Here is a 15,782-nt window from a genome sequence, read left to right on the forward strand (position 1 = left end):
AATTGCGTAATCAAATGAATGAAAAATAAAAGTAAACAAAGCCGGATTTTACATAAATTCCAGATTGATAAACACAACAAGGTAAAGGTACCTTGTAGTCGGTGAGATATAATAATAATACAGTTAGTAAGGCTCGTACCCTGGGTACGGTAAATATACTAAAACGTACCCGGGAATTTTAACACTAAATCTGTTGTTGTCGGGTATTTTGTAAAAATTAATTATGTTTACATTTATGTCAATTTTCTGTTCAATGGCATTTATATTATCAAAACTCATTGTTAAAATCAATGATGTGATTTAATTTTAAATCTTAAATTGTTTAAAGTCGCGTCATTGTATGACGTCGTCAAGTATAATATTTTCCGCGACATCGCACGCTCACTTTTTACCGTCATAGATTTTTTTAAAGAAACATTATTTGGTTTGCAAGGTCCGTTAAATGGGGAATGGTTAAATGGTATTTATATTATGTTTTAACAATTAATTCATGCTGTGTAATAAATATTGAATAAGATATTTCGATATTGATTGAACATGTTTCAAATTGTTATTTATGAAACCTCTTATTCTAATGAGTGTATGCTATTATATTATACTTTGAAAAGCATATCTGTTGTACTATAATCTTATTATTCATTCTTTATTGTTAATTTCATTTATTGTAGAGAATCGTCAATGTTACATCTAGTTGCCAATGCTTGTCGTTAGTGTTAGTTTTCAATGCTTGTTATCATGGTTGTCAATTTTAGTCGTCAATCCTTATCGTCATTATACATGAAGGAAATAAAAGCAGAAACAGAGACGTATTCTTGATTACTTGATTATTCCTACGGCGTCCTCTCAACACTCATACTAAAAAGCATGTTGATGCAGATTTTTTAAAAGAGAAGTTTCTTTAAGGTAAACAATATTGTTTTACGTTAATCGGTAGCATGTTTAACAATATCGGGTTTTGGGCGGATATACAACTCGGATACAATCTAATATTTGCGGGTATGTTTAAGTTTATTTACCGTACCCGGGGTACATGTAAGTAAAGTTAAGAGTACCCGGGGTACATGTACTGGTAAGTAGTACCCGAGCCGAGAATGACCAATCGAGCCTTAGTAAGTGAGTGATGGTGTATGGGATAACATGCACTGAGGGTGTATATTTTTCATGAACAAGTCAATTGAAGGTGTTAGAGATGCATTGATCCATAAGATTAAAAAGGGTAATTAACCACGGGCTTATTAAAATTAAAATGATGACATTACATTGTACCAGCTGTTTATTGTTGCAATATTTTAAATAATGTAAACAACTTACCTTGTATTAAGTTGGCACATTGTTGTCAGGTGTAGAAACTTTTTATACTTATTTCTCTTAAGTTGCACTGGCTGAACCAAAAGAATTATGTAGTCGTTTCTAAATAATCACGAAACAACCTACTAATGCATATATGCTTGCCAGTTACTGAGTTTGTGCATTTCCATTCATTATAGTATCGGCCTTGGCAAACAGCGTAGAATCAGATGAGACGCTGTGTGGTGTCTGCTATTTCGTTACGCTGAAGATTTCCATATCGGATTATCCGCGGGTGTTTTTATGTCAAATGTTATGGTTTTTCAATAGATCGTATACTTATCGTCAAAACAGCGAATTAGCGTTCACTTTATATCATTTCTGATGATCTTATTTTGTAAATATTTTCTGAGTGTTAATTCCTACGTTGCTATGTCGTCAGCCATTTTGACGGTTGCTTTGTTTACTTTCGGTTTCCACTATAAACGAAATTAATTGATTTGCTGCTCGCGTTTATTTATTGATTAAATAATAAATTATTAAACCCTAATAATGTAATTGTCTGAATATCATTTATATTCAAGATATTATCGGATAAATAGAATACCATTCTAATACCAGTGTGTACTTACATATATCTCGGAAAGCCTAGCCGTGTAAACCTCTCTTCAACTCGTCGCACACAATACGTTGAATAACACATAGATTTATGTCATGTTTATTAAAAAACCACACTGTGCACAAAAGACATGCATGTGTACTTCCGATTGATATTCAAACACAATTATTACGTCTTTGTTTATCGATTAAACGCCTAACTTTATATTAAATTAATAACGCGTAACGTCAGTTTCTTTGTTTCGTAGCAAGATGGAAGCTAGCCTAAGCGCTTTTCATGACGTCATGCGCGCGTGCTCTTTCCCATAAAAATATTTAAACGCAAAATACTCGAAAACTTGATTTTTCCCAGGTATAACGCCTACGCCAACAGGTAGATCGCATTCTTGTCCATATACATGTCAAATTTCAGCAAACGTGCTCGGCCAGTATTCAAGCGCCACAAATCGCGACTATATGCACCAACTTAACGAAACTTAGCCCCCTTTATCATTCGTTCGAATGAACGTCATCAATGATGACGTCCAATACATCACTCATTCCATACGAACATTTTGGTTACGAAAAAAAATGTGGGTACGAAAATTGTGGGTACAATGGGTCAATGTTAAGGTTTTAGCATGGCGGACGCCGGACGGCGAAAAGACACGACACGACACGATGAGCTAGCTATGACAATACCTCAGGTATTCTCCGAAAACAGCCGATCGCATATGCATAAGTCAGTGAGTAATACTCAACAAGACTATTGTCAAGCAAATTATTTTGTCCCCTACCGGCTCCACCATTGTCAGAATTTATTTTATTTTTTTATTTATTGCCATAGAAACCAGAATTTTTTACATAGGAGCAAAATGAAATCACGTGCATAATGTCCTTATTGCCATCTATCCATGTTTCAAGTTTCATGAAAAAATATTAAGAACTTTTAAAGTTATCGCAGGATTCAGAAAAGTGTGACAGACTGACTGACTGACTGACGGACACACAGAGCACAAACCATAAATCCCCTCCGGTAAAACCGGTAGTGGACTAATAAAAGCTAGGCACGGCGTATAAAATCAGAACCACTGGGTCGAATCTGCTGAAACTTGGCCACATTATAGATTATAGTCCAAACAAGCTACAGAATGAGCGTTTTTGGACCTGACAGCGTAAAACATTAACCAATAATGGACAGCACAAAATGGGTCATTTTGTACAAAAAATGTAAACTTTGAGTGGCATTTAATGACCTTTAGACATCAGAAAGTTGCAAATTTTTAATATTCTGCACACTTCGACTTGTTTTTTTTTACAAATTTAGAAGCATTTATGCTTGGGATGTATATAAACCCTGTTATTCAGTGTCAAATTTGGCAAAAAATCACAATACAATCCCAAAAATGGCTAAGCAGCAATGCCCCTTTAACATTATTCCTTATATTTAATTGTATTGTTTAAAAAGATAACTGTGTATATTTAATCATAATGGCTCTGTATATCACACATGATAGGGCACTGCTGGGGCTTGAACCCAGAACTCATCTCACATTGTAAGATGCGTTTTTCAATTAAACTACAATGTCTGTATCTTGTGAAGTGGAGCCAACATACACCCACATACCGGTAAGTGAAAAAATCATTCTGTCCATATATTTGTACTGGGCGTTAGTGAAAGTCTTTTTCCAGGTTTTCCCTGATTTCCAGGTTGGCTGGAAACCATGTTTAACTATGATAAAATGTTCTTTAGATGCCATGTGTATTAATATATAGGTCTATTTTTCTGAGATATTAATGAAAATGCCTTTGGGTATGTGGCGAATATTTAAAAAATCTGCAACTTGATATATGGTGCTAACACGGTAAAATTGTATGAGCCCAAATTATAATAGATGAATGCGTATTATGCTTCTCTGCTTATACTATGACGACATGTTCATACAATGTCATTTTTATTAATATACATGTATATGCCAAATTTAATGAAAAGACTTGAAAATGTGTGTCGCAAGATACCAAGTACGAAAAAAATCAGCATTTTTATGTAGGGTCATCACACGGTAAAATTATTTGTGCCCAAAATAATAATAGATGAATGCATATTAGGCTTCAATGTTGCTTATACTATGACTACTGGTTCATACGATGCCATTTTTATAAATATCTATGCCAAATTTAATGAAATAGACATGAAAATGTGTGTCGCCAGGTACCAAGTAAGAAAAAAATCAGCATTTTTATCTACGGTCTTCACACGGTTAAATTATTTGTGCACAAATAATAATAGATGAATGCATATTAGGCTTCAATGTTGCTTATACTATGACTACTGGTTCATACGATGCCATTTTTATAAATATCTATGCCAAATTTAATGAAAAAGACTTGAAAATGTGTGTCGCCAGGTTCCAAATAAGAAAAAAATCAGCATTTTTATATAGGGTCTTCACACAGTAAAATTATTTGTGCCCAAGTAATAATAGATGAATGCATATTAGGCTTCAATGTTGCTTATACTATGACTACTGGTTCATACGATGCCAATTTTATAAATATCTATGCCAAATTTAATGCAATAGAATTGAAAATGTGATTCGCCAGGTACCAAGTAAGAAAAAAAATCCGCATTTTTATGTAGGGTCTTCACACAGTAAAATTATTTGTGCCCAAATAAGAATAGATGAATGCATATTAGGCTTCAATGTTGCTTATACTATGACTAATGGTTCATACGATACCATTTTTATAAATATCTATGCCAAATTTAATGAAATAGACTTGAAAATGTGATTCGCCAGGTACCAAGTAAGAAAAAAATCCGCATTTTTATGTAGGGTCTTCACACGGTAAAATTATTTGTTCCCAAATAATAATAGATGAATACATATTAGGCTTCAATGTTGCTTATACTATGACGATATGTTCATACAATGCCATTTTTAAAAATATCTATGCCAAATTTAATGAAATAGAATTAAAAATGTGTGTCGCCAGGTACCAAGTAAGAAAAAAATCAGCATTTTTATGTAGGGTCTTCACATGGTAAAATTATTTGTGCCAAAAATAATAACAGATGAATGCATATTAGGCTTCAATGTTGCTTATACTATGACTACTGGTTCATACAATGCCATTTTTAAAAATATCTATGCAAAATTTAATGAAATAGACTTGAAAATGTGTGTCGCGAGGTACCAAGTAAGAAAAAATCAGCATTTTTATGTAGGGTCTTCACACGGTAAAATTATTTGTGCCCAAATAATAATAGATGAATGCATATTAGGCTTCAATGTTGCTTATACTATTGACTACTGGTTCATACGATGCCAGTTTTATAAATATCTATGCCAAATTTAATGAAATAGACTTGAAAATGTGTGTCGCCAGGTACCAAATAAGAAAAAAATCAGCATTTTTATGTAGGATCTTCACACGGTAAAATTGTTTGTGCCCAAATAATAATACATGTAGATGAATGCATATTAGGCTTCAATGTTGCTTATACTATGACTACTGGTTCATACGATGCCATTTTTTAAAATATCTATGCCAAATTTAATGAAAAAGACTTGAAAATGTGTGTCGCCAGGTACCAGGTGAGAAAAAAATCAGCATTTTTATGTAGGGTCTTCACACAGTAAAATTATTTGTGCCCAATTAATAATAGATGAATGCATATTAGGCTTCAATGTTGCTTATACTATGACTACTGGTTCATACGATGCCAATTTTATAAATATCTATGCCAAATTTAATGAAATAGACATGAAAATGTGTATTGCCAGGTACCAAGTAAGAAAAAAATCAGCATTTTTATCTAGGGTCTTCACACGGTTAAATTATTTGTGCACAAATAATAATAGATGAATGCATATTAGGCTTCAATGTTGCTTATACTATGACTACTGGTTCATACGATGCCATTTTTATAAATATCTATGCCAAATTTAATGAAATAGACTTGAAAATGTGTGTCGCCAGGTACCAAATAAGAAAAAAATCAGCATTTTTATATAGGGTCTTCACACAGTAAAATTATTTGTGCCCAAGTAATAATAGATGAATGCATATTAGGCTTCAATGTTGCTTATACTATGACTACTGGTTCATACGATGCCAATTTTATAAATATCTATGCCAAATTTAATGAAATAGACTTGAAAATGTGTGTCGCCATGCACCAAGTAAGAAAAAAATCAGCATTTTTATGTAGGGTCTTCACATGGTAAAATTATTTGTGCCCAAATAATAATAGATGAATGCATATTAGGCTTCAATGTTGCTTATACTATGACTACTGGTTCATACGATCCCAATTTTATAAATATCTATGCCAAATTAAATGAAATAGACTTGAAAATGTGTGTCGCCAGGTACCAAGTAAGAAAAAAATCAGCATTTTTATGTAGGGTCTTCACACAGTAAAATTATTTGTGCCCAAATAATAATAGATAAATGCATATAAGGCTTCAATGCAGGGTTGGCATATTGACCGGTCAATTGAGTATTGACCGGGCCGGCGGTCAATACCTGGTTAAAACCGGTCAATACTGGTCATTACTGGTCGATTGAAAATTGTAGCATTTAAACATTACAAAGGAGCCATTTTATATAAAATCAATAATTATTCTGTAATTGATAAACTTTTTTCTGAGTTATTTATTTTTAAAAAATCTTTAAAGCTGTAAAAAGTTACTTCTTAATTATTTATGGAAACAGCCTCAAATACATAAGGACTAAGGCAATATCTTTATCTCAGTGTATCACATCTGTTACTAATTAGCCGGATTTTACATAAATTCCAGGTTGATAAACACAACAAGGTAAAGGTACTTTGTAGTCGGTGAGATATAATAATAATACAGTTAGTAAGGCTCGTACCCTGGGTACGGTAAATATACTAAAACGTACGCGGGAATTTTAACACTAAATCGGTTGTTGTCGGCTATTTTGTAAAAATTAATTATGTTTACATTTATGTAAATTTTCTGTTAAATGGCATTTATATTATCAAAACTCATTGTTAAAATCAATAATGTGATTTAATTTTAAATCTTAAATTGTTTAAAGTCGCGTCATTGTATGACGTCGTCAAGTATAATATTTTCCGCGACATCGCACGTTCACTTTTTACCGTCATAGATTTTTTAAAAGAAACATTATTTGGTTACCAAGGTCCGTTAAATGGGGAACACCATATTCGGTATTTATATTATGTTTTAACAATTAATTAATGCTGTGTAATAAATATTGTTTAAGATATTTTGATATTTATTGAAAATGTTTCAAATTGTTATTTATGAAACCTCTTATTCTAATGAGTGTATGCTATTATATTATACTTTGAAAAGCATATCTGTTGTACTATAATCTTATTATTCATTTATTACTGTTAATTTCATTTATTGTAGAGAATCGTCAATGTTACATCTAGTTGCCAATGCTTGTTGTCAGTGTTAGTCGTAAATGCTTGTGATCATTGTCGTCGATGTTAGTCGTCAATCCTTATCGTCATTATACATGAAGGAAATAAAAGCAGAAACAGAGACGTATTCTTGATTACTTGCTTATTCCTACGGCGTCCTCTCAACACTCATACTAAAAAGCATGTTGATGCAGATTTTTTAAAAGAGAAGTTTGTTTAAGGTAAACAATATTGTTTTACGTTAATCGGTAGCATGTTTAACGACATCGGATTTTTGGCGGATATACAACTCGGATATAATCTAATATTTGCGGGTATGTTTAAGTTTATTTACCGTACCCAGGGTACATGTAAGTAAAATTAAGAGTACTTACCGGTACATGTACCGGTAAGTAGTACCCGAGCCGAGAATGATCAATCGAGCCTTAGTAAGTGAGTGATGGTGTATAGGATAACATGCACTGAGGGTGTATATTTTTCACGAACAAGTCAATTGAAGGTGTTAGAGATGCATTGATCCATAAGATTTAAAAGGGTAATTAACCACGGGCTTATTAAAATTAAAATGATGACATTACATTGTACCGGCTGTTTATTGTTGTATACTGTACATTGTTGTCATGTGTAGAAACTTTTTATACTTATTTCTGTTAAGTTGCACTGGCTGAACCAAAAGAATTATGTAGTCGTTTCTAAATAATCACGAAACAACCTACTAATGCATATATGCTTGCCAGTTACTGAGTTTGTGCATTTCCATTCATTATCGGCCTTGGCAAACAGCGTAGAATCAGAGACGCCGTGTGATGTCTGCTATTTCGTTACACTGAAGATTTTCATATCCGCGGGTGTTTTTATGTCAAATGTTATGGTTTTTCAATAGATCGTATACTTATCTACAAAACAGCGAATGAGCATTCACTTTACATCATTTCTGATGATCTTATTTTGTAAATAATTTCTGAGCGTTAGTTCCTACGTTGCTATGTCGTCAGCCATTTTGACGGTTGTTTTGTTTACTTTCGGTTTCCACTACAAACGAAATTAATTGATTTGCTGCTTGCGTTTTTTTATTGATTAAATAATAAATTATTAAACCCTAATAATGTAATTGTCTGAATATCATTTATATTCAAGACATTATCGGATAAATAGAATACCATTCTAATACCAGTGTGTACTTACATTTATCTCGGAAAGCCTAGCCGTGTAAACCTTTCTTTAACTCGTCGCACTCAATACGTTGAATAACACATAGATTTATGTCATGTTCATTAAAAAACCACAATGTGCACAAAAGACATGCATGTGTACTACCGATTGATATTCAAACACAATTATTACGCCTTTGTTTATCGATTAAACGCCTAACTGAATTAATAACGCGTAACGTCAGTTTCTTTGTTTCGTAGCAAGATGGAAGCTAGCCTAAGCGCTTTTCATGACGTCACGCGCGCGTGCCCTTTCCCATAAAAATATTTAAACGCAAAATACTCGAAAACTAGTTTTTTCCTAGGTATAACGCCTACGCCAACAGGTAGATCGCATTCTTGTCCATATACATGTCAAATTTCAGCAAAAGTAACCGACTAGTTTTCAAGCGCCACAAATCGCGACTATATGCGCCAGCTTAACGAAACTTAGCCCCCTTTATCATTCGTTCGAATGAACGTCATCAATGATGACGTCCAATACATCACTCATTCCATAATATAGTCCAAACAAGCTACAGAATTAGCGTTTTTGGACCTGACGGCGTCAAACATTAACCAATAATGGACAGCACAAAATGGGTCATTTTGTACAAAAAATGTAAACTTTAAGTGGCATTTAATGACCTTTAGACATCAGAAAATTGCAAATTTTTAATATTCTGCACACTTCGACTTGTTTTTTTTTTAAAAATTTAGAAGCATTTATGCTTGGGATGTATATAAACCCTGTTATTCAGTGTCAAATTTGGCCAAAAATCACAATACAATCCCAAAAATGGCTAAGCAGCAATGCCCCTTTAACATTATTCCTTATATTTAATTGTATTGTTTAAAAAGATAACTGTGTATATTTAATCATAATGGCTCTGTATATCACACATGATAGGGCACTGCTGGGGCTTGAACCCAGAACTCATCTCACATTGTAAGATGCTTTTTTCAATTAAACTACAATGACTGTATCTTGTGAAGTGGAGCCAACATACACCCACATACCGGTAAGTGAAAAAATCATTCTGTCCACATATTTGTACTGGGCGTTAGTGAAAGTGAAAGTCTTTTTCCAGGTTTTCCCTGATTTCCAGGTTGGCTGGGAACCATGTTTAACTATGATAAAATGTTCTTTAGATGCCATGTGTATTAATATATAGGTCTATTTTTCTGAGATATTAATGAAAATGCCTTTGGGTATGTGGCGAATATTTAAAAAATCTGCAACTTGATATATGGTGCTAACACGGTAAAATTGTATGAGCCCAAATTATAATAGATGAATGCCTATTATGCTTCTCTGCTTATACTATGACGACATGTTCATACAATGCCATTTTTATTAATATACATGTATATGCCAAATTTAATGAAAAAGACTTGAAAATGTGTCGCAAGATACCAAGTAAGAAAAAAATCAGCATTTTTATGTAGGGTCTTCACACGGTAAAATTATTTGTGCCCAAAATAATAATAGATGAATGCATATTAGGCCTCAATGTTGCTTAAACTATGACGACTGGTTCATACGATGCCATTTTTATAAATATCTATGCCAAACTTAATGAAATAGACATGAAAATGTGTATCGCCAGGTACCAAGTAAGAAAAAAATCAGCATTTTTATCTAGGGTCTTCACACGGTTAAATTATTTGTGCACAAATAATAATAGATGAATGCATATTAGGCTTCAATGTTGCTTATACTATGACTACTGGTTCATACGATGCCATTTTTATAAATATCTATGCCAAATTTAATGAAATAGACTTGAAAATGTGTGTCGCCAGGTACCAAATAAGAAAAAAATCAGCATTGTTATGTAGGGTCTTCACACAGTAAAATTATTTGTGCCCAAATAATAATAGATGAATGCATATTAGGCTTCAATGTTGCGTATACTATGACTACTGGTTCATACGATGCCAATTTTATAAATATCTATGCCAAATTTAATGAAATAGACTTGAAAATGTGTGTCGCCAGGTACCAAGTAAGAAATAAATCAGCATTTTTATGTAGGGTCTTCACACAGTAAAATTATTTGTGCCCAAATAAGAATAGATGAATGCATATTAGGCTTCAATGTTGCTTATACTATGACTAATGGTTCACATGATACCATTTTTATAAATATCTATGACAAATTTAATGAAATAGACTTGAAAATGTGATTCCCCAGGTACCAAGTAAGAAAAAAATCCGCATTTTTATGTAGGGTCTTCACACGGTAAAATTATTTGTTCCCAAATAATAATAGATGAATGCATATTAGGCTTCAATGTTGCTTATACTATGACGATATGTTCATACAATGCCATTTTTATTAACATATATGCCAAATTTAATGAAACAGAATTGAAAATGTGTGTCGCCAGGTACCAAGTAAGAAAAAAATCAGCATTTTTATGTAGGGTCTTCACACGGTAAAATTATTTGTGCCCAAATAATAATAGATGAATGCATATTAGGCTTCAATGTTGCTTATACTATGACTACTGGTTCATACGAAGCCATTTTTATAAATATCTATGCCAAATTTAATGAAATAGACTTGAAAATGTGTGTCGCCAGGTAACAAATAAGAAAAAAATCAGCATTTTTATGTAGGATCTTCACACGGTAAAATTGTTTGTGCCCAAATAATAATAGATGAATGCATATTAGGCTTCAATGTTGCTTATACTATGACTACTGGTTCATACGATGCCATTTATTAAAATATCTATGCCAAATTTAATGAAAAAGACTTGAAAATGTGTGTCGCCAGGTACCAAGTAAGAAAGAAATCAGCATTTTTATGTAGGGTCTTCACACAGTAAAATTATTTGTGCCCAATTAATAATAGATGAATGCATATTAGGCTTCAATGTTGCTTATACTATGACTACTGGTTCATATGATGCCATTTTTATAAATATCTATGCCAAATTTAATGAAATAGACTTGAAAATGTGTGTCGCCAGGTACCAAGTAAGAAAAAAATCAGCATTTTTATGTAGGGTCTTCACACAGTAAAATTATTTGTCCCCAAATAATAATAGATAAATGCATATTAGGTTTCAATGCAGGGTTGGCATATTGACCGGTCAATTGAGTATTGACCGGGCCGGCAGTCAATACCCGGTTAAAACCGGTCAATACTGGTCATTACTGGTCTTTACTGGTCGATTAAAAATTGTAGCATTTAAACATTACAAAGGAGCCATTTTATATTAAATCAATAATTATTCTGTAATTGATAAACTTTTTTCTTTGTTATTTATTTTTAAAAAAATCTTTAAAAAGCTGTAAAAAGTTACTTCTTAATTATTTATGGAAACAGCCTCAAATACATAAGGACTAAGGCAATATCTTTATCTCAGTGTATCACATCTGTTACTAATTAGCCGGATTTTACATAAATTCCAGGTTGATAAACACAACAAGGTAAAGGTACGGTACCTTGTAGTCGGTGAGATATAATAATAATACAGTTAGTAAGGCTCATTCCCTGGGTACGGTAAATATACTAAAACGTACGCGGGAATTTTTTAACACTAAATCGGTTGTTGTCGGCTATTTTGTCAAAATTAATTATGTTTACATTTATGTCAATTTTCTGTTAAATGGCATTTATATTATCAAAACTCATTGTTAAAATCAATAATGTGATTTAATTTTAAATCTTAAATTGTTTAAAGTCGCGTCATTGTATGACGTCGTCAAGTATAATATTTTCCGCGACATCGCACGTTCACTTTTTACCGTCATAGATTTTTTAAAAGAAACATTATTTGGTTTGCAAGGTCCGTTAAATGGGGAACACCATATTCTGTCTTTATATTATGTTTTAACAATTAATTAATGCTGTGTAATAAATATTGTATAAGATATTTCGATATTTATTGAAAATGTTTCAAATTGTTATGTCAATTTTCTGTTAAATGGCATTTATATTATCAAAACTCATTGTTAAAATCAATAATGTGATTTAATTTTAAATCTTAAATTGTTTAAAGTCGCGTCATTGTATGATGTCGTCAAGTATAATATTTTCCGCAACATTGCACGTTCACTTTTTACCGTCATAGATTTTTTAAAAGAAACATTATTTGGTTTGCAAGGTCCGTTAAATGGGGAACACCATATTCTGTCTTTATATTATGTTTTAACAATTAATTAATGCTGTGTAATAAATATTGTATAAGATATTTCGATATTTATTGAAAATGTTTCAAATTGTTATTTATGAAACCTTTTATTCTAATGAGTGTATGCTATTATATTATACTTTGAATAGCATATCTGTTGTACTATAATCTTATTACTCATTTTTTATTTTTAATTTCATTTATTGTAGAGAATGGTCAATGTTACATCTAGTTGCCAATGCTTGTCGTCAACGTTAGTCGTCAATGCTTGTAATCATTGTCGTCAATGTTAGTCGTCAATCCTTATCGTCATTATACATGAAGGAAATAAAAGCAGAAACAGAGACGTATTCTTGATTACTTGCTTATTCCTACGGCGTCCTCTCAACACTCATACTAAAAAGCATGTTGATGCTGATTTTTTAAAAGAGAAGTTTGTTTAAGGTAAACAATATTGTTTTACGTTAATCGGTAGCATGTTTAACGCAGTGTTCTCCAGAAACATCTGAGAAGCCAGTTATATTTTCAAAGTAGCCGGCGATTAAGCAATAAAACATGTGCATTTGCACCATTTCAATTGATATTTTGGGGAAAAGTAGCCTGCATCTAGATTGAATGTAACCGGTGAAATCGCCGGCTGCCGGTGCTTCCAGAGACCACTGTTAACGACATCGGATTTTTGGCGGATATACAAATCAGATACAATCTAATATTTGCGGGTATGTTTAAGTTTATTTACCGTACCCGGGGTACATGTAAGTAAAATTAAGAGTACCCTGGGTACATGTACCGGTAAGTAGTACCCAAGCCGAGTATGATCAATCGAGCCTTAGTAAGTGAGTGATGGTGTATGGGATAACATGCACTGAGGGTGTTTATTTTTCACGAACAAGTCAATTGAAGGTGTTAGAGATGCATTGATCCATAAGATTAAAAAGGGTAATTAACCACGAGCTTATTAAAATTAAAATGATGACATTACATTGTACCAGCTGTTTATTGTTGTATACTGTAAGCTTGCAATATTTTAAATAATGTAAACAACTTACCTTGTATTAAGTTGGCACATTGTTGTCAGGTGTAGAAACTTTTTATACTTATTTCTGTTAAGTTGCACTGGCTGAACCAAAAGAATTATGTAGTCGTTTCTAAATAATCACGAAACAACCTACTAATGCTTATATGCTTGCCAGTTACTGAGTTTGTGCATTTCCATTCATTATCGGCCTTGGCAAACAGCGTAGAATCAGATGAGACACCGTGTGATGTCTGCTATTTCGTTACGCTGAAGATTTTCATATCCGCGGGTGTTTTTATGTCAAATGTTATGGTTTTTCAATAGATCGTATACTTATCTACAAAACAGCGAATGAGCATTCACTTTACATCATTTCTGATGATCTTATTTTGTAAATAATTTCTGAGCGTTAGTTCCTACGTTGCTATGTCGTCAGCCATTTTGACGGTTGTTTTGTTTACTTTCGGTTTCCACTACAAACGAAATTAATTGATTTGCTGCTTGCGTTTTTTTATTGATTAAATAATAAATTATTAAACCCTAATAATGTAATTGTCTGAATATCATTTATATTCAAGATATTATCGGATAAATAGAATACCATTCTAATACCAGTGTGTACTTACATTTATCTCGAAAAGCCTAGCCGTGTAAACCTTTCTTTAACTCGTCGCACTCAATACGTTGAATAACACATAGATTTATGTCATGTTCATTAAAAAACCACAATGTGCACAAAAGACATGCATGTGTACTACCGATTGATATTCAAACACAATTATTACGCCTTTGTTTATCGATTAAACGCCTAACTGAATTAATAACGCGTAACGTCAGTTTCTTTGTTTCGTAGCAAGATGGAAGCTAGCCTAAGCGCTTTTCATGACGTCACGCGCGCGTGCCCTTTCCCATAAAAATATTTAAACGCAAAATACTCGAAAACTAGTTTTTTCCTAGGTATAACGCCTACGCCAACAGGTAGATCGCATTCTTGTCCATATACATGTCAAATTTCAGCAAAAGTAACCGACTAGTTTTCAAGCGCCACAAATCGCGACTATATGCGCCAGCTTAACGAAACTTAGCCCCCTTTATCATTCGTTCGAATGAACGTCATCAATGATGACGTCCAATACATCACTCATTCCATACGGAGAAATTTAAGAAGAGAATGACTTTCACAATGTTTGTCTTTAATAGGCATCGCAAATTATAATATGATTATAGGTGCTACCTAATTTACGGGCAAAAGCTTTTTAAGTTTTTTTGATAACCATGTATTTTTAATAAATATATGGACATGATTGTGTTCAAAATATGATAATTGTTGCAATAATTGAGTAATGCATCCAAAAAAATCAATCTTAAAACGAGTTACATGTTCCAAGCTTAAAGATCTAGCGACTTATTTTTTTTCTAGCCACAGGAATTTATAGCTGGTTCGGTGTCTGTGGTATAGTGGATGGGGTGTCTACTAACTGGCTTAGTCACTGGGAGGTCTCTGTATTGATCCTTTAAGTGGGATCATTTTTTAGATAACCCTAAAGACATACTATGGCGTACCATTTGGGTTGAAAGTCAAGAAGACCTACACGTTAAAAAGAGAAATGTATGTCAAAGTACAATAATTGTACGTCGACATGAATATAAAATACACTTCGAAGTATATATGAGTACATCAAAGTACAATTTGTACTTCGATATACATGTTTGTACTTCTACGTACACATTTTCTGAACAGCCAATCAAAACACTAGTCTCTTGAGCCGCTTTTCCTTCAGATTTATTCATAATAAATGTTTAAAATCTCTTTTTTAGTTGAGGACAAAATGATTAAAAATATCAGAATGGCACAAAAAAAAAACACATAGAAGTTTCAAGTATTTAATGCATTGAAATAGATTATATACAAATTTGAAGAAGATTCAATTGTTACCTTTTTAAAATTAAAATTATTCAGCATATTGTGTGTATGAAATGATCATGCAGGGCCAGTGATTTTTTTTGCTCAAATTTACAGCCGATTTTCGGCTGCTTCCCAATCGCAAAAATACACTTTTGTCCCCAAAAATCTGTCCAAAATTTCACCAAAAAAGCCCAATTTCCAAAAAAA

The 15,782-nt window shown here is 32.8% G+C and overlaps 1 long non-coding RNA gene across 1 annotated transcript; it reads right to left on the minus strand.

Moving 5' to 3' along the window:
- Positions 1–1,443: 1,443 nt before the first annotated feature.
- Positions 1,444–9,024, minus strand: LOC127836289 (uncharacterized). Its single transcript, XR_008028697.1, has 2 exons — positions 8,498–9,024; positions 1,444–1,552 (listed from the first exon to the last, which is right to left on the minus strand). It is a non-coding gene; the product is annotated as an uncharacterized LOC127836289 (long non-coding RNA).
- Positions 9,025–15,782: the final 6,758 nt, after the last annotated feature.

This window comes from Dreissena polymorpha, chromosome 6, assembly GCF_020536995.1.
Source record: "Dreissena polymorpha isolate Duluth1 chromosome 6, UMN_Dpol_1.0, whole genome shotgun sequence".
Lineage (NCBI taxonomy): Eukaryota > Metazoa > Mollusca > Bivalvia > Myida > Dreissenidae > Dreissena > Dreissena polymorpha.